The 24772-nt window shown below is 37.9% G+C and overlaps 1 protein-coding gene across 1 annotated transcript in view; it reads right to left on the reverse strand.

Annotated features, from left to right (window-relative positions):
* NCOA2 (nuclear receptor coactivator 2) overlaps positions 1–24772 on the reverse strand; it is a 197257-nt gene that overhangs the window by 124019 nt on the left and 48466 nt on the right. The window contains exon 3 of the mRNA XM_084282656.1: positions 1498–1702. The gene's annotated coding sequence lies outside the window, so the exon portion shown is untranslated. The remainder of the gene's footprint in view (positions 1–1497; positions 1703–24772) is intronic.

A 24772-nucleotide genomic window follows, 5' to 3' on the forward strand; every position in this document is an offset into this window, starting at 1 on the left:
TCTAATTGCAACATCATTCCCAATGCTCTAGGTAAGGCAAATAATTTCATTTTCAGCTTCTGCTTGTAAAACGCGGATCGCTTCAACCTCTCCCCCTCCTTTTTTTGTTGTTTATGTTTTAAACGCTGGGATTTACAGAAACGCTTGCACTGCAGGGCAGCAGTGAGACGAAAATATCTCAGGTTTTCTTAGAAAGCAGCACTTGGAAATCCTGCTCTGTGCCTGAAGCACTGCTGCAGCCTTCCACAGAGCCAGATGCAGTGGATCCCCCATGAGCAGGCTAGAAGGGGAATGCACATTCTAACTCTGTGTATTTAATGTAATATTTAGCTACTATTAAAGCTTCATGGCTTTTACTGTCTCCCTCTTCTGTAATAGAGAGTAACAGCTTATCTGGCAAGCATGCTCACTATGTTTCTAGGCACCAAAGACACGCTCTTGGTTAATTCATAAAATCTGATCTAATGTTAGATATTTTGCATTCAGGTTAGCTAAGTTAAAACAATATTTAGCCTCACCATGCCTTGGCCAAAAATTCACTGCTATCTAGTGATTACAACATTATTGTAGCTGGCTATGGACATCGCACTGGGAAAATACAAATCCTGAGGCTGAAGAAATGCAGCTGAAATTCTGACCTCAAGCCATTCTGATAGTGGGTATTACAAACACTGTGTACTTTGTATCTGATACAATAACCAGGCACAAGAGGCATGTGCCTGGGATGAACGATGAATTTACTTGTCATTTCAGCTTTGTGCACACACATTATTGGAGCTGACAGCATCAAAAAATGCCCTGCTTCTTATACCCCAAATCATACTACATGATATGAACATCCAGACTAAAATCCGTCTGTAAAGGCAAGCACTGACAGGAGGAAATGTCACAAGTAAGTTTCAGAGAAGCTTGAGCTTTGCCTTTGTTTGCTTATGTGGCATGGCACACACCGCGGTCGTGTCACCCAATTCCCACAGCATCTCTGCTTTTTGCTCAGTGTACAGAAGTACCGCGAATCAAAACAGCGATCTGTTTTCCTCTTGGTGTTTGCCGTACGGTCTGATTCCATATTTACTGCAAGCTATTCAAACTTTTTTTCGGAAGACGGAACAAGTAATTTCTTTGTGAATTCAGTGGTGCAACCAGGCACTCGACAAACATAATGGTTACTCTTACTGTTACTCCGTCACTCCTAACTTAGAATAACGCTGTTAGTCCTAACTTCCTAACCAGAGCAGAGACAACTTTAAGGTCAAAATGATTCACCAACTCCGAAGACAACTTTGTCTCCAGCTTGGCACAACTCAGACCTCATTTTTTCGCAGTATTTAGCATTACAGTGTGCTTTATATAGCACTTTCGAACCTCAGCCCCCGCTGCCTCACTCGCAGCTATCAGTGCTCAGCACTTTTCCAGATCAGATCCGAAGATCTCAAGTCACCCACAAGAAAGCCAGACACACAAAGACAGGAGAAAAGGCCGGATTAAGCAACTTACCTAGCATCACAGCCAGGAAGAGAGTCCCGTTCCCCAGGGCAGCGTGCAGCTGCGCAGAGCATCAGCACAGCCCCTGCTCGCCACACGAGTCCCAGCTTCTGTTGTCACTGAGGCAGGGCTACTATGGAGAACTGCCTTTGCCACTGCATGCAGCAGGTTCATTCCCAGAGCAGGTCCATCCTGTGCACGCAACGAAGCAGGGATCCTGTGGAAAAAAACAGGATGTCACCACATGGGCAAATAACATCCAGTTGTAATGCTCACAAGGGGCCAAACTAAGGAGCTTTGCAAAGACACGCTCACAGCATATTTTGACTTGGACACTACTTTCACCACTTCTGGCAAAACCAAACTAAGACAGCAGAAATTGTCAGTGTGAGGGTGGCACACAGATACAAGGCGCAAGGTATCAAGGTGGCACAAGGTAGCAGAGGAGTTGCAATCTTTATGTGTACCGTGCAGTTCTTGTGGTAAAGGAGTAAATGAGCAATGGTTAGCATAGGCAAAGCAATCTTCCCTCAGGGGACTAGCAATGGTGGTCGGCATATTCCCAAGGAGCTTCTACAGAAACCAAAAGTATTTATAGATATTCCAAAATTTTTACAGAAAAGGCATTTTCAGAGCTCCTCTGCCTCTTTTCCTCAAGCCCATTTCCTTTAGCCCGTGTTGATTCAAGTCCCAGCCTGTCTTCAGTCCTACCTTCAGGGTCTGGGTCTCTTCAAACCCCCAGTCCCTCATACTTTTCACCTCTCCTTGCTCTGTCGTTCCCAGAGGTGGCTGGCAGTGCCATGCTCTGCCCTTGCCTACCCATGCTTTATCCCTCCTCCACTCCCTGACAGACAGTCATACTGACTTGTACCCTTGCCCACAGCTCTCTTTTCCACCCCATCACCCACTTTTCCATCAGGTCTCCCACTGCCTCCTGGATTCAGTTTCTCAGTCCCTCTGCTCATCAGTTCTTGTGACCCTGTGTCTTATTATGTCCCACTCCCCTTTGACAGTCTGCTTCTTTCTTTCAGCTCAGATTTATCCATTTTAGCCAAAGTTCCAAACCTGCTGCCCATAAAAACACTACGGGGGACCACAGTGGCAGAGGAGAGCCTCCCCGGGGGAAGACAGAGCAAGGATAAGGAAAAGACAGGGCCCTCACACCCTGGGCCTGTCTCCCTGTTCACTGATGGGGTTATTTTGGGGCTGGGACCACAGTGTAGCTCTGCTCCTGGCTCTTGGGCACTGTGGTACCAGGTTTGTCCTCCAGCCCAGCCTCTGTTCAGCTTCCAACCTCCCTGCCCAGCCTGCACAGCTTGCTCTCCCTTACCCCAGTTTTATCAATCTTCCACCCCCCAGCTGAGCTTTCATGTCTCCAAATCAAGCAGTTTATCTTCTGAAGTTGCTTGAGGAGAAATAATTGAGAATAAGAGAAGCAGGATTTTCTGCTCTCAGTTACAATGGCCAGTGGCATTCATTACCACCTGCTGAGAAGCTTGCCCAGGTGTATTTTAGCCAGTTCTTAGTGATGGGACATGTGCAATCCGTGCAGCATTAGAAGATGTGCAAATTTGCTCAGCAAGAAGGAAAACGCTGTCAATTGCAGCCATACAGCTCTAATGCGCTCAAGACGGCACGAGAGAACTGTGATTTCTTTAAAAGCTTACAGTTTGGTTAGATCTGAGATTCTCACAGTGCTGACAAAGGCAAAGCTGTGCCACTCATAAGCCACTCTTCCTCCCCCAAAGCCTATCACCAGCATTTTCTGCACTACCATGCAATTTCTAGTTTCTGCTTCAAAGGGAGGGACGTGAGCATTTGCAAAACAAAAAGGTTATTTTTAAGGAAAAATACGTAAGAAATAGCTACTTTTCCATGCATTCTTATAAATAGCTAAATAATTTTGGTGGGGGAAAAAAAAAAAAAAAAAAGAAAAAAAAATAAGTTAGAGGCAGCTACCCAGCTTCAAACATTTCAACCCCAAAAGCTAATGTTTTGCGACGTTCTAATAAATAAATAACTGAATCCAGCATCCTATAAAGGAAAACATCAGGCAGCTTTCCTTATTGCAATTCCTGGCACTTCCCTTTCAGCCCTTAGTAGCACAGGTCATTCAGCTCACTAAACCAAGAGCTACATGAATATGAAAATCTGAGATCAGTGGTCAAGTTGCAAACGAGCTGCTGAGCTCGGGCAGTGCCTAGGAGAACACCACGGAAGCCTCACTTGTCTTCACCACCAGTCCTGTTGCATGCCTACAAGCAATGTGCAAGCACAGTACAGGCAGGCGGCCACAAGCAATCAAGCCAGTGTTTCTTAGCTGTGAGCATTTCTATTCCAGTTACCAATGCTTAGCTGAAAAGCTATAACTGTACAACAAACACTTCTAGGCCACAAAGACCTGAAGTAAAATGGCATAGCTCAAATCATGATGAGGGGCACACAGATCTAATAAAGATAATTTAAGCCAACCTATTTTGCTTCCCATTTGCACTGAATCAGAGCAGCCAGGTATCAGCTGCAAAGTCTCAGATGTGGAAGGGCAGTGCTATTGCTTGTGATCATCTGCCCCTGCCTGGAGGGGAAATAATCTTGTATGAAACTTGAGTTAACTTTTTCTTTCCTTTTCTCTATTTAGCAGTTATTTATGTTAACATAAGAGAAAAACAATACAGAACTCAATGTCATTACATGTATGGTTAAGAAAAATACAGAAAGGGAAAAACCTCAAAATGGACAACACATTTCTTTTACAGTGAAATCCAATTTACGGACTCTTTTTTTTTTTTTACTGAGCTCTTATGAGCAAACAAGACAACATTTTCATGACGGTTCTTGTAAATACGTCTGTATAAACATGATCCAGAAGAGCAGAACAAGAAAACAGAGAAACAAAGTGTCACATGTTCACAGCTGCATGCAAATTATACCACAGACTAAATGCACCACAACAGTTATTTTTCAATAAGAAATAATTATTTCCAAGGAATGAATGACTATTCCTGTGAGATTGTATTTAGTCTAGAGACATCTGATGTACCTAATTTTCAAAAAGTACTTTCTAACTCTGGGAAAAAAAAAAAAAAAAAAAAAGGAAAGGAAAAAAAAAAAAGTGACCTACATGCATTAAACATCAGTGTGTAAAATCATAATGAAGCATTAAACGCTTGTTTTCATTTGGATAAATGATTAATAAATACTTTTATTATATCTTAAGTTTAATTTAAGTAATGCAACTGGCTATTGAGCATCCATAATAGCTAGGTTTTTCTTTAAAGGACAAAATAATTATCTGATCACTAGTTATAGTTAAGATGAAAAATATAATTAGGTTGAATTAAATTGCAGTGCTTCAAAGTACAATCATGGAAACTACATAAACTTCTTCCTAGAAAAGAAATCAGAATTTTGTGCACTGTTTCATTTGGCAGAACATATTGCTTGTCAGTAAAGGACTTTTTTCACTGAAGAGAAAGGAAAAGAAAGCACTTCCATTCATACAACCCTGCTCAACTGATTAGAAGTATCAGGCACTGGTAGTTGTCTCTCTGCTGTAAGCAATCAAAGCTGACTTAGATCCTACAGACCACTATAGAGTGTTCCTAAACACTCCTCTGAAATCCAGCAGACCTCCAAAAAAATGGTATCTGTTTGTTTAACATAAACCAACCTAATTATTTTGTCATTGAAATCAATATTTATGGGCTAAAACAGTAAATCAAGTAGGAAAGCTTTAATGTAAAACAAATCATAAAACACTGATAAAGGAAATGCTTGAAAAGGCTCTAGAACTGCAGGTATTTATATAAGATTTGTGAATATATAAACACTTGGCTATATACGTCAAGAAAAAGGTGAAGCTCAGTGCAGTGAACTAATCATCAAGAAGACTGATCTTCCTTAGCCAGCTGGCTAAAGTATAGTAGTGAACATCTAGCCCTGGAGCCAAGATTCATCCAAGACCATTCATTCATTTTAAGGTAAAACTATTTAAAAAAAAAAAAACAACTTTTTTTTCTTCCTTTTCTTTCAGAATTTTAAAGTACAAGTTATTTCCTGAAAACCTTCATAAGTTCTCTCTTACCAATTACCACAAAAGCCACATTGCAATGCAAATAGTGTATTTGTTACGATCAACTTACTGGCATCATTTGATGAGGGATTATTCTCCATGTGGCAGAATGAATTATATTAAGTTTGTTCAGGAAAACTGTTCTTCAAATCTTAAGAAACAGTATCCTACAGCGTTAGAACTTTCATTCAACAAAAATCTCCAAATTACATTTTCCCTTTTAATTTCAGGAGGTATCTAAAACAAATTTACAAACAAAAATTGTCATATCCTAAATAAATACTGCTGCATTAGCCTCAGCACAAAAACTGCTTCATGCATTGATCAACAAGTATGCTATAGTTTAAATTTTATTTCAATCTGTTCAAATAACATGACACTATACGTTCAGTATAAAAAATTCTGGTTCTTATGCAAATAAGCAGGCTCCCAGATTAAGGTTGCTACTCCACAATACGTTGCATGCAACTGCTCACAGCTTGTCCTCACACTGAAAAGTAGATTAAAATGGAACAGCAACATTATACCTGTATACCATTGATTTTATTGACTTAGCTCATATTAGTTTAATAATAATATTAATAATATCTGAAGAAACGTAAGTCACCAATACTAATAACAGCAGCTAAAACTTCCTACTAATGTGGCACACTGTCCATAATTTCATGGCTCAGCGTCATATGAGAGGAAGCAAGTGTCTTGCAAGCCTCATCTGACACAGGAAGCACCCACACCACCAATCCTCTGCTGCTACCTGCATCTCATGCACCATCACAGTCATTTTGAGGCAATTTAGCTTCAGTTAAAAATTTCTAATGTCACTCGCTTCTTCCATTCCTTACCAAGCATCTAGGGAAACACAGGGTGCAAAATGAGACAAAGTATCATTGCTTTATGGACATCAACTTATATCCCCCATTGATTTTCTTAGGATTTACAGCAATTGCAGGCACTGCTCTTGCTGTCTAAGGGTGTTAGTTGGTCATCATTTCATAAACGCTTCTTTTAGACCAATATTTAATTAAGCTCACCTCACTTTATGTACTCTACAAGACGATTTGTTTTTCTTACGCCATGAATTACAGTGCCAAAAATGTCTACAGAGCAAATAGTAAAGGGTATATAGTAGTATGTTATCCATATGGTATCAACTACAATAAATCTACTTATAGCCTGTTAAGTTTCCAAAAGAATGCATTTGAGTTTCAGATCTGTGACAAATTTAAGTTATATACTTACGTGTGATTCAACATTTTTTAAATTAAATCAGAGTCATATTAACAAGACTGAGTAACAGCACAGATACAAGTATATCTTGCATAGAAAACTCAACAGAAAGTGCTTAGAACAGATGCAGACACACCTGTAATATTTACTGGCTCTTACAATATCTCTCAGAGTGAAGATGACTGCTGGCATATATTTTGCAGTTCTGTACCAAAGCAAACCTTTTAAAGTTTTCCCCCTCTTATTGCAGTGTCTTGCAACAAGAATGCTCTGTGTGACTTTTTTTCTTTTTGTCATGCCTTTTACTGCTATAGGGACTTGTTATAATTTTTAAACTATGCTTTTGTTTTCACCTAGGTAATTTTCAGAAATTGAGAAAGACACAAGAAAATCCTCCAAAGGACAGAGAATTAAAAAATAAAAAAGGAGAACCGTGAAGTTTTATTGCTCCTAACCACATAAAAATGCACGTCACGTATAGGTTTCTTAATGAAACTGCCCATTAAACTCTATTACAATATTTGTGCCTAATTTGTGAGACTTTGCAATTGAAATGTCAGTTTTTACACCATCTTGCTATAGTGTGCTTAGCTCCAGAAATTTTAAGTTTTGAGCCTGAAAGATACGAGTAGAAGCAGAAAGTATCTTCTAACAACATAAGCAATCGTGGTAGTCTGCCAGAACTGTATCATACACCATAAATATAAATGCCTACATTTCACTGGGTTATACCAATAGCCAGTGAGAAAATTGAGAAGTAACAGTTTAGTATTAACAACCCCAAAACTTAGGGAATGACCTAGTGATGGAACTTGTTTGGCATGGGTCATTGTGGAAAGAACAAAGAAAGCCCCCCATTCAGCCAGTGGCCAGAGAAAGCCCCATCCTGAACCTGTAGCGTCTCAGGTACCTCTGTCATCTCTAGTCAGTAGAGGCTCCATGGACACCATGTACTTCATACAACTCAAACTGGGCAGTGCAGCAGTTATGGAAGTTTTTTGTAAGACCTTCAGCAAAAAGGAAAAAACAACAACACTAAGCATTTTGGTTCAAATTGAGCTGCCTGGTTTCTATTATTTTTTTGATTTGTTTCCAAGTCTTTTTTTTTTTTTTTTTTTCTTTAAACCGACTCACCCGCAACTTACTATGGAACCTAGATTTATTAAACAAAGACAAAAAGAAAACAAACAAAAAACCAACCAACCAACTACAAAAAATGTTACTTTACCACATAACATTCCCAAATGTGAAATGATTTTAATACCTACCTCCAGTGGCAGCTACAGCACAGGAACAAACAATTATTACATATTAATCCCATGAATTTCTGAGCAAAAATGAATGTATAACATTAAAATAAAAATGTAAAATGAGATAATTCTCATTTTTCCCTGTTTACTAAAAAAACAGGGAGCAGATGTTATGCATATGCATGTAGAGATATACACGCATGTGTACATAAAACATATGTATTTATATACATGTACTTTCTAATGCAGGTTAAAAAAATAATCTTCCATAAAACAAAAACAAAAACCACTGCTATTCAATTCTCCTAAAAAAAAAAAAAAAAAAAAAAAAAACAGCTTCAATTTTATGACTGAATGTTAGGACTAATTTTCTTTTTTGGTTCCAGGATCTTTCTGCAGACACCCAAAAGAAATGGGGAAACTGCTTTTGCTCCTGTGGAACACAAATGGAATAGGCTGCATTTATCACAAGAGAGAAAATACTTCATTTCTAGTGTTCCCCAAGTGCAAGTGGAAGCAAATGGAAAAGCTGCCATAGCCACAGCTCAGTGCAGGCCATAGCTTTCACCAAGTTATTCATGTTGTCAGGCAAGGCAGAGTACGAAGAAATTTGGACTACTTATAAAGTTAAAGCAGCTACAGAGAGCTTCACTCTTGTCTATGACACTTGGTCACACTCGTCGCACCTCTTTGGAGAGCCCATGCCATGTTTCCGTCCTGGTCCATTTCACAGACTATTTACCCACTGCATCAACTCCCTTGGCTCACATGAGCACAGCTCCTCCCTTCATCCACTTTTTTTTGGAAGCTAAGGGCCTTTTATATGTTTGCTACCTGACTGGTTTCTAACCAGGCAGGCCAGTTTTTACTGTTGTCTTAATGACTGTGGATGAGACAACTGAATTTTCCAGTTTTATGAGTAGACACTCCACAGCAGGATGTGTCGAAATGCATGTGTACAGGTCTGGCCATGGCTGTGCGTGCTCCTGGCTTTTGCACCACATCTGGGCTGTCCCTTTGGCATGACTTGTAGCCCTGCTCATGCCAGGGCATCTTGACACACACACCAAGCATCTTTGGATGCATATTATGTATATTTTTTTAAAAATAACTGACCAGCTGGCAAGCCTAACCTTCTATTTTTCTCCTCTTGCATGTCAGCAGTACCATCAGTCTGCCATTTCACCCCAAAAAAAGAGGTTTTGTACATCACTATTTGATAACACTACGGATTCCTGTGTCACATTCCCTCTACCTCGCCTTTCACCTCACTTCCCATGCACCTCAAATACTCATTCCCAGCCTATTCAGGCCTTTCAGAATGCCAGCCATGCTTGGAGGATGGGCAGAAAGTGAGCTGGGGATATTCTGCTGGAAGGTGTTAACGGCTACCATCAAATGGCTCTTTGATCTCCAGACAATTATGGAGCTGGGCCTGCTCACCAGATGCAGGGGCTCCTTCTTTCCCCCATTTCTGCAGTACAGACGCACAGAAATGCCATCAACTTTAGTGCAAGGCCCTATAAAACAATTATGGTTTTATTTATTTAAAAAGAAAAGGTCTATTTTGCTTTCACAGAGGGAGATGTCAGAAAGAGTTTGCAAACCAACAGCTTAATTTGGAAAGGGACTCCTTTGTCACAATCCCTGTATGCTTAAGAGCTGTCTGAGTCTCATATGCAATTCAATTGCTGAGGTTTAACAAAACTTATTTTCAGAAGTTCTTACCACTAACTTTTTTTTTTTTTTTTTTTTTTTTTTAAGAAAAAAAAAAGCAGGGCAAAAAAAAGTGCTTTCAAATACAAGATAAAAAGCATATGGCATTGTTTTAGTGTTTTCTACTAATTAGTAGTGATTTCTTTAGATGGGGCAAGAAAATGACAACTTTTTTCCTCAACTGGCAGTGAACAGCCAATTCAGTAAGCTGCATTTTTGTTTTCTGTGAGAGGGCAGTGGAAAAATCTCTTTCATTTATTAGGTCTACAGAGACCAAAACTGGCCGGGTGTCAAACCTGCTTTGTAAAAGCCCAAATTCATTCAGCCATGCACAGATATTCCACAGTTTTTACAACCTGTTATCAGTATCAACTTAACAGAATATGAACCTTTGGTGTCTTCCAACAAGTGTTACTGCAACTCTATAAAAGAGAGCAAAAAAATGAACTGACAATTCAACACAAAAGAAAAAAAAGAAAAAAAAGAAAAAAAAACCACCACCACCCATAACCCTAACGGAAGTGCCAAATTACATTAAAATCCTGCGATCTCATTCATGTTTTGCTGGGTGAGTTTTGCATAAAGACATAAAATGAGATCTCATACAATAGCAGATGAGCATCCTGGATAACTATTTAGACTTTAATAACACTGACTGCTCCAAGCCACACCGTATGCAGCTATGATACTTAACGTGCTGGTTTCACCACCTCACTCGTGATTGCAGGGCATGCAGAAATTGTCATGGGGACAGACAGGGCAAGGCCTTAAGCTGAATGAGCACTGATGGCAACCTCAGATAGAAAGATGACTGCTTATTTATTTATTTATTTTTAGAAGGATGGGGCTTTCAGAAAGGAAAAAAAAAAAAAAAAACACCACAACAACAACAACAAAAAAACCTTCCAGAATGGAAAGAGTGACTTGCTTTTAACTAGAATGAGGATAGATTCCTAGATGGCTTTGATGACTGATGTGCTGCCCTGTTAAAATTGTACTTATCACATTGAATCAAGTACACAACATATTAAATCCAGGGGAAAATATTAAACTTCAATTTCCAGTAAATGCACCCAATATCACAGTATATTAATGTACATTTTCTATAGCTGAAGTTACGAATAACAGCACCCACAATACTTTTTAATCTCAGACTTTAAAACTGAATGGAATAATTGTTTAAAAATATATTATTTCCATTATAAGATTTCTCTGTATCTATCCATACTGATAAAAAAGTGCTTGAATTGTCCCATTTTTTGTTTAGCAATGAATTCTGTTCATTCTTTAAGATAAAAGAACTGCAAACTAAACCAGAAATGTTTCCCACATTATTAAATATTGTAAACAACTATTTTACCATTAGACCAAGCAATTGTTATTAAGCATTCAGCGTGCTTTGCATAAGCTAAAAGCCCAGCTCCTCATTTAGTACCAACGGGCTGCAATGCTGCAAACCTGCATCTGACACAAAAGTGAGCCCAAGCATTCTTACCACCACCCTTTTGTGCAAATTATATGGATTTATCAGTACAGATACACACACAAACACACGTGCTTTCTTTAAAGTTTAATAAAATCCGCACGGTCTTTAGGGCTCCTGAAAGTACGTGTGACTTTTACCACCAGCACATAAACAGGCCTCTTCAAGGCTCCTCTCCTTGCCATGCCGTTTGCAGATCACAGGAACATGAAGACTCTGAACTGAGTTTTATTTGCACAAGAGCACAGGAAACGTTACACAACACCAGTGCTCATATGGAGGAGGAGAGAATCTGCACTCCTCACACACAGATTCGCCAGAATTCAACCTTCAGCCACAATTTGCTCAGAGCTTTGAGGTAAGGAGCAATTTATTTATTTATTTATTTTAAGTAAACAAAAATAGCATTCCCGAATACAACACAGAAACAATTTACTGTCATTTGGGAAGTGGAATACACATCTGTGGCTCAGGTACTTTTTAGAAATCTGCTGCAAAGCATTAAAACTCTCCTAATCTTTGTCCCTTGCTTGAAGCAAAACAGCTTTGTGTTGCCTCTAAAAATAGGATGGGAGCAGGGGGATGGGAAGGGGGTGGGATAAGAGGATAAGTGGGAGTGAGAACTGATACACCATACTGGCATTAATTTATAAAAAGACTAGCAAATTGTATTCTTAGACTATGGCTTTCCTAACAAAGTCAGGCACATTCTCAATTATCAAATAAAAAGAGTCATCCTGTACTTATTCTCTACATGCAAAGGAAAAAAAGGAAAAGTTTTGTTTCATCTGTTACCAAAACTATCATTGTGTAGTCAACACTTTTAATGAAATACAGGCCAAAGGATTAGTCAGAGCAGATTCGTGGAAAAAAACAAAGGAAATCTGTATGCAAATACAAGACTATCACAGTAACTAAACCCAAGAATGAATCCTGCCCAAGCACCATCCTACAAGGCATCCACACACCCCAGCTCTGTATCAATGAGAAACAACCATAATGCAACCCGCTGCCCTGAAAGATGACAAATTATCCAAAAATCATAATTAAAGTGCTAACTTAAGCATTCTCAATGCTAAATGTATAAGAAATACAGCCCATAAGTGTTAAAATCCTAAAACGACTACGTTCATTTCCATGAAGAAGAGCAGGTAGGGATCTGGAGGGAAAGACTCTGCCTGCAATTTGGCTGTTAGCACACAGAGGAAAGGCTGCTGCAGAGCAGCTTCCCAGATGGGAGGCAGGAGTTATTTGAAAGCTTAGGGTGCTACCAACAAACAAACAAGCAAAGACAGTCAACTTATCATGCTCGTCTTGGGAAAAGCAGGCTGTGTTAAGGAGCCCCAGGTTGGCTGACAAGGCAGCAAACCACTAAAAGGCATCAATGCAGCTTTGCAGGCCAGATCCGGGAGAGGAGGAAGTGGCAACAAAACGCTTTTCATGTTTTAACATCAGCCCAATCTCAGCTGGGGTTTTGTGTGAGTAAATCGGGCTCTAGGAGTTTTTCTCAGAGGGTTATTTTTAAATACCTGACCATATGAGCTTCCTTGGAATAGGAAAAAAGCGGAGGCAAAACTAAACAGTCATTACATATATGTTTAAATATAACATTAAAAAAACCACAAGATATTTAAACTGACTAGAAATGTCCACTTTCATTTTAATTTTAAAGTTGGCAATGGACCTGGACCAAGAGAAGGCTATATTCTGACCGAGATGCAGCAACATGCAGTTTCTAAAACCAGTCTTTAAACCAGTTCAGAAGAGAGAAAAAATACTTGCTCATAATCTGTCACTTAGAAAAGCAGCAACTTGGAGTCCTTATTCAGTTATGTGCTAACCACTTGGAGCTGAAAGAGAAAGCTCAAGTAGCAAAGGCAACAGCAGCAAGTTCACAACCAGAGTGCAAGGCTGCACAGAGTTCACTTGACAGCAGCAACATCAACAAATAAGGTCCGGAGAGCTGACCCTGAGTTTTCTCAATACTACTTTCTCTGCAAGAAGCATCTGCAACCAGTGCCAAAAAGGCTCTTGTGAGCCTTTATCTATTTCTCTTTCAAAATACAGAAATAAACACATCTAGGTCTATGTAAATCATCTCAAAAGATTCAGCAGGATGCTCAAGAGAACGCAGGATCAGAGGCATGGAGCATTACCAAAAGAAAAGGCTGAGACCAAGAAAGAGTATACTGGTATCTCATAGCACATTCCTGGATACTGATACTGCCTGACTGTCATTCTCTTAGGCAGGAACCTAACAACTGTATTTTTTTTCAGCGCTACCTCTTAATATATTTAGAATCAAATCACATAATGCTACCTAAAATTACAAACCAAGCAAATGCTTCAAAAACAAGCTTTCAAGATAGAAGAGGCATATTTTTCTGCATAGAGGAAAGTATCCATATATCAATTAATCTCAAATCAACTGTCCCCATCTGTTTACTTGGGCTTTTTGGGGCTGTCACCATCAAAAATATATGCAAAAAATTGCCTAGCTCTGCCAATACTGCTGGTTAATTGCCTGTTTACTGAAGTTCTTCAGAGCAAAATTATTTTATTTGTCAAACCAACATGGTGTTTTTAATAGACTGTTTTGACAATGGAACAGCAAAATTTAAATATTAAAATTACATTATATGATCTCAATGTATGACAGTGTAAGCTACTCAAAGAACTGAACTTCTGCCAGTGTGCATATTCCCTTTCCCAGCCTGTCACTGTTGTTGCTTATTCCCTCATCACCTTCTAGCTTTCTAACTTCAGACTTCTATATCATTAGAAGGAACCGTTTTTTTGGTTTCAAGGAAAATGCACTTGCCCTGTTTCTCACACTGCAAAACACAGAGATATTAAGCCTTCTTTTGAGTAATAACACACTAGAAATAACAATAACACTCAACCCCCTCCCCACCCCCCCAAAAAAAAAAACACAAAACCACACAAAAACCAACAAAAGAAGAAAAACATACACCAAAATAAAATAAAATAAAATAAAAACACTATCCAAAATGACATTGGTTAATACTTTGCTGTTTTACTTATTTAAATGTTTGGATATTCCATAAATTTTCATTTACTATGTGTGCAATTTGATTTCCAGAATTACAGAGCTTTCCTTCTCATGGAGGAACATAAAAATATCCTACTGTATCTGTCTCAAACTTGTTTCCTTTCTGTAACATACACACCAATAGAGCTGAGATGATCTGATAATTCACTTCTGTTTGTGTGCAAGTACTACAGCTAATAAAGTTTTTTTTTTTTATTTTTTATTAGACGGGGAAGGAAGAAGTACATCAGCTTTTAATCAAACTGTATGACTCCGTGTATATCTTAAATTTCATTTCCATTCCAATGCAACAATTTTCTTTCTAAGCTTATAGTATTTCTCCCAAAGTATGAACAATAACAACAAATTTTAAAAGTATGAGCATTCACACCACATGTACACTGTGTGCACCAATCACCCAGACAGACAGAATAAAATCCCCCATTACGTGCACTTTTGAGTACCGACAAGATCTGTACTTACTTGAATTTGCAGTACCCCTAAGGGTCCTAGTCATGTCCCACCCCCCTTTGTTTCAGGCAACGTGTTTTGGGTTCCCTTACCCCAAAGAGCCAAGAAAACGCTTAAGGCAGTGAACTGATACTAACAGGGGAGTGAAACAAAACATTTAATATCTACAACAGAAGATTTGGAGTTCCAACCATAAATTAGCATTCTTCAGAGTTGTTTTATTCCTTAGTATTTATAGCCAGTTACAAGATAATAGTTAATTTGGCGTGAGTGCAACTGAGTATCTGCAGGATTCTAAAGCCATTAAAACCATCTGCAGAAAGCAAGTGGAATTAAGTGATCCCAGGGCTACTTCTTTCTGCTAGTACCTTTGTATCTTGAAGAGGCACCGCTTCCTTCCTATCCATATAAATCTTTTCAGTATTCAAGTTAAGTTATAAAACCACAAAAGGGAAAAGGACAAGGAAAAAAAAAAAAAAGCACGAAGTCCCTTAGTACCAACAAATACTCATTTCACATGAAAACTCATTTCACAGTAAAACAAGGTTTATCTCATTCAGTCAGCATCCATGTTGATAGCTGCCCCTATACCCACCCACCCACCCCCCCCCAAAAAAAAAAAAAAAAAAAAAAAGAAAACCCACAAACAAATAGAGCACAGGAATAGAAAATCAATCTCTTGAGTTAGCGTCTAACTTAGCTTGCCTGAGCAAATCAATCTCCTCACACAGATGAATTATAACACAACATTTAACCACACACATGCCATTTTCCAACTGTGCTGCCCTCTATACTTCACTACAATACTCACTATTTTGTCTTACTTCCACTGCCTATTGCATGACTCCATGCATCATTTCTTGCAAGTTTCAGAGCTGTTCGGTGGCAAGAATTATTTTCCAGAGAGAATATTCTACAAAGTTCATCAGTAAGTCGACGTGATTCACTTACAGCATCATTAGCATTTAGGGTCAGCATTATGCCTGCTTCTAGCATGAGCAACAGGCAGCATATAAATATAGGTGGTTATTATGGAAACTTAGGCCCTTATTTTCCAGAGTACTTAGGAAATATATGTATTTAAATATTCAAAGCACATCATCTCCTGAGTCAAAGTACAGCTTCTCCTTGAGAAGACTGAGCACTCAGCATTTTTGCAAATCAGCCCAGAGCTGAGAGAGGCAAGCAAGGCACATATTTCGTGACGACCTCCTAAAAAGCTAAGTGACACACAAGCATCACGCAGCAAATGGGCGGCACAGCCCAGCACAGAACCCAGCTCCTTCCAGCTGCCCCAGAGGCAGCTCTTCTACTCTCACCACCCATTTTTTCTTACCACTACGGCAGCAATTCAACAGCACTCCTATGAAGAACAGGTCCATCATATGTGCTAAATAAAACTGTAGTTAAATTGTATGCAGGGACCCAGCCAAGGTTTGTCGTCTGATGTATACACAGGCATGGAACTGAACGATGCAGTCTCCAGTGCTTCGAGATCACAGGACCAGCAACAGCAAGCAAGCCAGCAAGCAAGTCATCTAATTTAGCTTACTTTCACAGATACTGTGAAGAGCAGAAGAATAGCGAGTCTCTAATCTTTATTCTCATTTCTAAATAGACAGCTTTCTGAAAAGATGTGCCCTCCTATTTCCTCTTCAGCACAGCAAGCAGCGCCTCCCGCACAGTCTGCCGGACACAACACCTCTCCTAGTATCGCTCTGGCCCTGCTCAGTCCCACATCACCCACCAGACCCCCAAGCCAAGCATCACATCCCCATTGGGATAAGAAAAGTACGGTAAATGGGGCTGAGAGAGTCTATATAGATAACGCATTTGTTTTGCAAAAGATGCTGAGCAAAATACAAGTGCACACAATAAGGACAATATCTGATGTTTCATCTACTGAAATCATAGTATTTTAAAGCTTACACTCTGCCCATTTTTTATTTTTATTTTTTCCCATTGGGACAGATGAAAATGCATTATGAAATATGTCCTTTTCTCAAAAAAATCTAGATTCTCATTCCAAAATACACATTCTACAGAACTGTTAAGAAAGGACACGGTAATGTTTTAAGCTGTCTCACCCACAAAAACGGCTAGATATTTTTGATTGAAAAACACAGAATAAATATTTATTAATTCAGTACTAAGTATATACCTACCATGAAAAACTGGTAAAAACGGATGCAACTGAAAATCAGATTTGTTATTCATATTGAGTTCTGTCAACATAAGTTATAGCTATTATATTAACACCGTTTAAAAATATTACTTTCTACAACCCTGCCCCTTTTATGTGGACTGTCAGCTTTACAGGCTACGAATGTTCAAGTATTGAATTTTATTTACATGATGTATTGAGTTTTATTTATATATGTTTATATAATTTAAGTATTTTATATAAAAAGAAGTTTCTATGTATTTATATATGACTATAGCCAAAATTTTATTTCAATATAAATGAGAGAGAGAGAGAGAGTTATGATCGAAGTAAATGAAATGTGATAGAATAAAGCATCCATTTTGGAAAAATGAACATTTGATGAAAAACTACTCAACTAAATATGAAATACACTGCAAAGGCAACTCTAAGTTTGGTTCGTTGGCATCATATTTGTTTACAATTGTAATGTGTAAATAACACCACCCTACTCCAAGACGCCAGTGAACTAAAAATAATAAATTAATTCAAGTCTCCTATGAAGAGCCAGATGGTTATCATGCTGGGAAACTGAGCTTCATACGATGAATATTTCCACCTTCCCGTTTGGGTTCCCTTAAAAGAAGACTATCAACGTGTACAGGAAGCACCTGATCATATCAGGGAGCACAGATTAGTAAATCACAAGATCCACTGTGATCACATAACCTTACTTTTCACATATTGCAGGCCAGAAGGCTAATTTAATATTTGAATTAATACTTGAAATAATGCTCTTCTGTAGGGACAGACATCTGATCTTGATTAAAACTCACCGTGAAATTCACCCCATATATGGGTATGCAGTGTTCTGCTGTTGTTATCCTTACTGAAAAAAACTTGCACCTTTAGTTTTGAATTAAATTTATCTAGTCTTCCTGCCCCTGGATCTGCTTATAGATTTGTTTGCTTAACTTACAGACCCGCTATCACAGAACAGTTCTTTGTGTAGGAGCACAGCAGCAGGCAAAGGTCATCTCTCTGAGCCTCAACCTTGTCTTTCTGAAGGGACCCAAGACCCAGGCTCTTCAGCTGTTTTCTGATTCTTTAATCAAAAGATTGGGCTTGGAGCACTTATAATTTAACCCCACTTATGGGTGCCAGCAGCAAACAAAATAATTAGCTTACCACAGAAATTATAACATCCTGACTAATAATAATAATAATAATAATATCTTTGCTCTGTTTTCTGTTTGCCCAGCCACATTTGCATTGGTCCTTTTTGCCATGATTATATCAGCAACTCCTGGATTCAGCTGACTATTCACCATCATCCTTCTAACAGCCACCTTTGTTTCTGGATGTAGGACTCCACATTTAATTGCATTCAAATGCATTTTGTCATCTTGCTACCACGTGCCAAGTGGTCCATATGGTTCTGAAGTAGCTGCTTGCTCTCTTCACTGTTCATCATTTCACAAACTTTTGTAACATTTGCAAACTTTTTTCATATATGAGGTTCTATTTCATATCGTAAATATAGATCAAATAAGTCACTTGCATAAGATCAAATAAGTCACTTGCAGTTTTCCACTGAAATAGTTACTCAGTGATTCCCCATTTACAACTTATTAGCCATAATTGGTATAGTGGGTATAGAGCATTTTGATCTTTCCTTGTTCCAACTTCTTACAGCTCTGTACAACACCAAGTCAGAACGTATGGACCACAGACCATCTACAGATTTATCCAGGATAAATAGCAGTCATAGATCTAATTATATCTTAAGTCTCCACAGTATACAAATTCTCATCATCTGCTCTTTTTTATATGTATTTCATTGTTCAGAATGACTGGAAGAAACATGGGCAAAATGTGACAGCCAACATTGTTTTTCAAGACTAGAGTCAGGGAATTCTTCTAAGCAGAAAAAAAAAAGTCCTGGGAGCAAAGAGTAGGAGTCGGGATATCTTTGTTTTGTTTTCCAGTATTTCTGGGCTAAAACAAAACAAAAAATATTTTTAAAGATTGTAAGAGCTGGAACACTGTACCATGCTCACTCAGTACTGATGGGGAGAGGAAGGAGCTGTACAGAAATCTCAGTATTCAATTATTTAAACTATATCTGAGCTTCGTTTCTGGAACAAATTATATATTAGTATATTTGCATGAAAACTACTATTTTTTCCATTTACCCAGATAAAAATCAGAGTTGATCTTGTCAAATAAGTTATGTTGGCTAGCATTAATTACATTGACCTCTTTTAATTCTTGGTTAATCAACTCCTGGGTTAGTCTTATCCAAGACTGGCGTCAGGCTGTTAAGTCTGGAACTTCTTCCAAGTAAATCTTAATTTTCCACATGCAACAAGTTATTGAGGAAAGAAAATAATAATGAATATTATCAGTACAGAGAGTTCCGCAGATAATCCGTGAAGTTATTGGACAGGAGTTAGCTGATTTACCTAGTATGTCTAAATCCTCTGCTCTTTCACAGCCTCCTGAGCTAGTACTGGAAAGTTTCATAATCACATAATCATCTCTTATCACCACAGTATAGGCTTTTTGTGTTGTTGCTATTCTTTTTTTAAAAAAAAAAAACAGAAACAAAACAAAATACAAAAGAGATAAATTCATCATTTTCCACATTCTTAAATGCAAAGTTACTCTTTTCTCCTTAGGTTCCCTCTGCTTTTTTTTTTATTACTTCCTACAAGCACAAGCTTCAGATCATGGATCTGCCTTCTTTTTCCTCCTCCTTCATTTCTTTGTTACACACAAACTGCCTTTGTCCCCTTCATAATATTGAACATTTTTAAGCTATCATTTTTCATTTGCAGATTGATGGCTTTTTCTTTTTTTTTTTTTTTTAAATATTATTTCACAAATCACAGGGCTCTTAAGTGCTTTCTGCAGTGTGAAATATTGAAATTTATGTGCATCCACCTTTAGGTATTTTTTTTTTTTAAACCTGATCAGACTTAATCATCTTGAAATTTTTTTTTTTTTGTATTATAATTTATTGGATGTTTTGGAAGAAGTATTTTTAATTTTAAAGTTTTACGGTCTGTCTTCATTTGCCTTGTCTTTTTTCTCAGAGTATGGTGCAAAACATCTTCAGTGAGAACATTGCTATTTCTACACCTAGAGCTTCCAAGGGAGAGCAAGACTTAGACTCAGCTTGAGGTCTTCCATGACCTTCCCTCTCCTCCTCTTCCTCAGCTCTAGAACGGTCAACCAACCAATCTCTTCTAAAGATTGCAATATAGCAAATCTTTATCTCATACTCTGATTTTCAGACAGCTATAAGGGGAAATTTAAATCTGTTTTAAAAGCACAGTTAATGATGCTGGTTCTGGAAAAGTCAGATGTCCTTAATATGTCCAGCTCTGGTTCAGTTTTCTGGCTCTAAGTCTGCAAAGTAAGGTGGTGGGAGTTTTGTTTGTTTAGCTTGTTTTGAGCAGTAGTGTTCAGCCTAGGGGTGGGTTTTTCCCCAAGCAAGGGGAAAAATTTACTTATGGAAGTGAATGTCCCTCAGCATTGATTTTGGGGTCAAAATATACATTTCTCACTCACATTTTTCACACAAAATTATTCACTTCCCTTTGGATTGGAACTTCAATCACAGATTAAAGGGCTGACATAATCTCAAGTAGCCGACTGCCCCTGGATAGCAGGCCCCTCAGATTTCCTACCCATGGTTGGTACATTACAAAAAAATCCTCAATTAAAAGGATGCTCAAAATCTCGGACTGCTCTCCACAGCTGCATGCATTGATGGTGGGTGCCATTGCCTTCAGGTGACAGGATCTGCAGCACTGTTCCTCTTTAGCACATGCCTTCTGTTTCCCTCCTACTGAGGGAAACAGAAAAATCTTCAACTCTTCTCTCACTCAGGAATTAAGAACAAGACAAATTTTCTAATGGTCATGTTTTTTCTAACTGTGGAAGTTTCCACACATATAAGAGAGATAAGGGTGTCAGTCAATCTAAAAAAAAAAAAAAAAAAAAAGTTGATCTCAATCTCATCGAGAGATAGTTTGTCTTTGGATTTCTGTGGAATATAAATTTTTTTTGTTGTTGTTAAAAAAAATAAAACTAATCAGTGTTTGCATACATACAGTTTTTCTTCTTAGCTATGTATTTATAAACTGGATCAGATGTTCTGTACAGTGGAATCTGTACTCTAAGAAGTTAGCAGTGATTTTCTGAAGGGGTGCCTTAACTTGATCGTTGGCTCATTTCCACCTAGCTGTCTTTTGGAGAAAAAAGCTTGCTTCCTTCACCACCATCTTCATTATTTTGGAACGGAAAGTGAAAGGAAAGGAATGGAAACAGGAAGATCCCAACCACAACACAAAGAAAAAAATCTTCAAATGAGAAGCAGAAAGAGACAAAACTGGGGACTACTTCATTTTTTTTTTTGCAGCACAAGTTAATCACAGCTATCCTTGAATTAGCACAACTACAGAACTGCTTAGTTTACTTAAATTATAAAGACCAGCATCACTAAAGTCCACCAAAATAATTTTATTTGGTTTTGAAGATACATTAAATCCATAAATTTTGTCAACATTCTCTGCACAATGTAGTCACATTTCACAAAAACTCAGCTGTTTTAGTTTGCAATTAAGAACAAGAGGGCTTTGGCTTGGGATGCTGGCAACCCTGCATCTCTGTTCACAGCACATCTTACCCACCCCAGTCAGCTTGCCTCACTGCTTATAAACCTAATTTAATAATGCCTTTCTATGTATGACAGACCTTTTATGCACATCAAGAGAAGTCTGACACACATCACTTTTTAAAAGAAACAACTTTATTTTCCATATTACTAACAAGAATAAAACAGCAAAGCAGGACAATGAAATAATCTCAGCCCACAGAGATGTAAACAATAGGAACCATACTAATCCCTTTCATTAATCAAGCACAGAGGGGGGAAAAAAAAAAAAGAAAAAATGAAGCTGTGCTCTCAAATTAAAAAAAAATTTTAGAAGATGGTTTACTGTAAAGCTCAAAGACATTTTATACTTTTTTATTAAAATTTTAACAAAATTGTAACTAAACGTAATCAACGTCAGTTTATTGCTTCTGCATTTCTGACTGACACGAGAAATGCTTTTAATTAAAATTTTTCCGAGTCACTGACAACGTTAGAAGCAGATATCAGATCGCTCTGAGATTTGTTGAAAAGACTTCATCCCATCACACAATAAATGACTTTCTGAATTAACAGAAAAGACAACACATTTGCAGGCAAAGAAAATTCCACTTCTTCCTGATTATCTAAACAAGCAGATAACATTTCAAATATGAAGCAGTCTTCTTATGGGAAAAAGAAAACAAACTCCTCATTAAAAAATGCCCTTTGCTAAGCACTTTCACATACATCGGAAAAGTGACCAGCCTACTAATGTCATTATGCAACCCTTATGTACATATACACAATAATTTTTTTTTTTTTTTTTTTAATACAGTGAAGAGTGATAAGATACAGTCGATGATATAATCAGTGTCAAGACTCAGGGAAAGATCTTATGCAGATTCCCAAACAGGAAAAAAAAAAAAAAAATCAAGGAATCAAGTCACTCTGTAAAACAACAAGGATACGAAAGAGTTGGATTAGTCACTTCGTTTCATGCACTGTCCTTAACTGTAATCCCAGACTGATGTTTCCCAGAAAGCTAAAGCATCTTTCCCCTACAAATACACCTAAATATTTTCACATTGTTTTATTTGGTACAAAAACTTCTCTGATCTGACATCTTGAACCAAATGACTCGAAAAAAGATAAAACCATTCATATGGAGAAGTAAACCCAAACAAGATTTGTTTCATCATCCTACAGAATGGCTTTTAAAGAGTCCATAAAATAACATTAATAAATAAATGAATTTGCAAGCATGTTCTGAATTAATTTTTATTCTCAATTTTTGTCCGTCATCTGTCTTGGCTTTGGCTTTCCTAATGGCAATGCAATGCATCCTGAATGAACCTCTGAAATCTAAATAAAGTTAACTTATCAGTTAATTCAATATGCACACAGCCAATAGCCACCTTGTTCAGCATAGATTGCTTAAGATATAGGTATTTGTAAAATAAATGCATGCTTGCTAAAAAAAATATATATATTCAACAACCACTGTGAGTAAAGTAACAGAGCTTACTTTCCTACAGATCTGTCTTATGTGGTTGATTGATTTTGGTCACATTAAAGCTCTTTCCATAGCTAAGACATTTATAAGATCACCCTTACCAATGCCAATTCCCTTCTGTCTAATGCCTTTTCTTCCTCAATTCAGGTACTAATAAAGTCTCTCTCCTTTATTCAGCTTTCTGTTGTCATAAAGGTTTTTGAGACATTTACTCCTCCTTCCTTTGAGACATTTGCCAATTTTTATTGAAAAGAGCTAATAATGCAAAAGTAATAAGTGATGAAACCCTAAGACAGACAGACAGCATAATCACAAGTATTGCTTTTAACACAAAACAAGTTTAAACAGTGAACTTCTGAATTTCAAGTGGTCATTAAATCCTTTCTAAGTGAAGGGTATATCTTAGTATATAGGGAATGCATAATACCTTTCATCACATTTGTATTGTACTACCCACAACTCTCATAAACTGATGAGAACAGAAATTACACTGAATCACAGCAAGCCTGAAATTCTGGGATTGCACAGGTAGGACATTGCCTTGCCTGGCAATTAAGAGTGATGTTGGATCTGTTACCTGCTCTGACCTAATTAACTCCTTACTAAAACTCTTGTCAAGACAAAGCAATTGTTCTTCAAAAAGTGCTAAACCTCACAAGTTAATGCTTAAGCTTCCCCCTAGGCTTTAACTCCATTAACTGGAGGTGTTAATTAGATCGAGCTAGGTAAATCAATCAGGATCACACCTTAAAAGCCTGGACTAGGCAAGGCATAACCCTAATATATGGAGTCGATAGATTTATAAGCTTGCTTATTAGCATAACTGCCAAGCAAATATCCCACTAGGCTTGTAAACATCAGCACCTATAAGGTGAAACAATATAAACAGACTAAAGGTTTGCTGTAATGAAGAAAAGTGTGGACACTTACTAAGTTAATAGACACCGGTTAAGCACAACACACACTTTTTCTTTAATTGGATACAGGCTACCATCTCCCAGTGTTACATAAACAATAAAAAGCCTAGCTCTAATATCTCCAGATGAAGTATTTAGCAAGACATCACCTAAAGTGGTTTCGGTTCCGAAGTCAGGATCACAGCTCCGTAGGGATCAAGGTCCCTGTGCTCAGCATGCACGCAAGTCCTGGCACATCGTGCTGCACCTTGTGCCAATTTTAAGCCAGCCTGGCTTTTGGCTGAGGGATCAGCTGCATTGTACACTTACCACACATAGGGGCAAATGGGACTGCGTGCAACAGGGTAGTGACACACATAGAAAACAGGTACTGAGGTTTAGCTGACGAACAGCAATTTACTCATACCATGTGAACGTGCTCTTTTCCTCTGGATTAAGCATAACTTTAAAACAAATTCATAAGGGGAAAAAGGGCTGCAATTTCTTGGACATATTAAAAATATATGAGTGAGTAGTTCTGGAGAGGGGCAGAGTAGGTGCTCTGCAGACATAAACTATATTTTGCTTTTCCTATTGCTTCAGATGCAAAGATTACAGAACAGGAGGATAGAAGATAATCCATAATGAACAGGCTACTTCACTGATGATTGGAAGATGGATTTATTCATTTCATATATATATAAAAATCCAGATTACTTTATGCACCAAGAGTTCTCCAGCTTTTTGACGCTGAGCATGTTTGAGTTTATCACACAATTGGGAAATCTTCCTGCCCAAAATTTTAAGCAGATTAAAATA

The sequence above is a fragment of the Netta rufina genome, assembly GCF_964035555.1.
Source record: "Netta rufina genome assembly, chromosome: 2".
NCBI classification, from domain to species: Eukaryota; Metazoa; Chordata; class Aves; order Anseriformes; family Anatidae; genus Netta; species Netta rufina.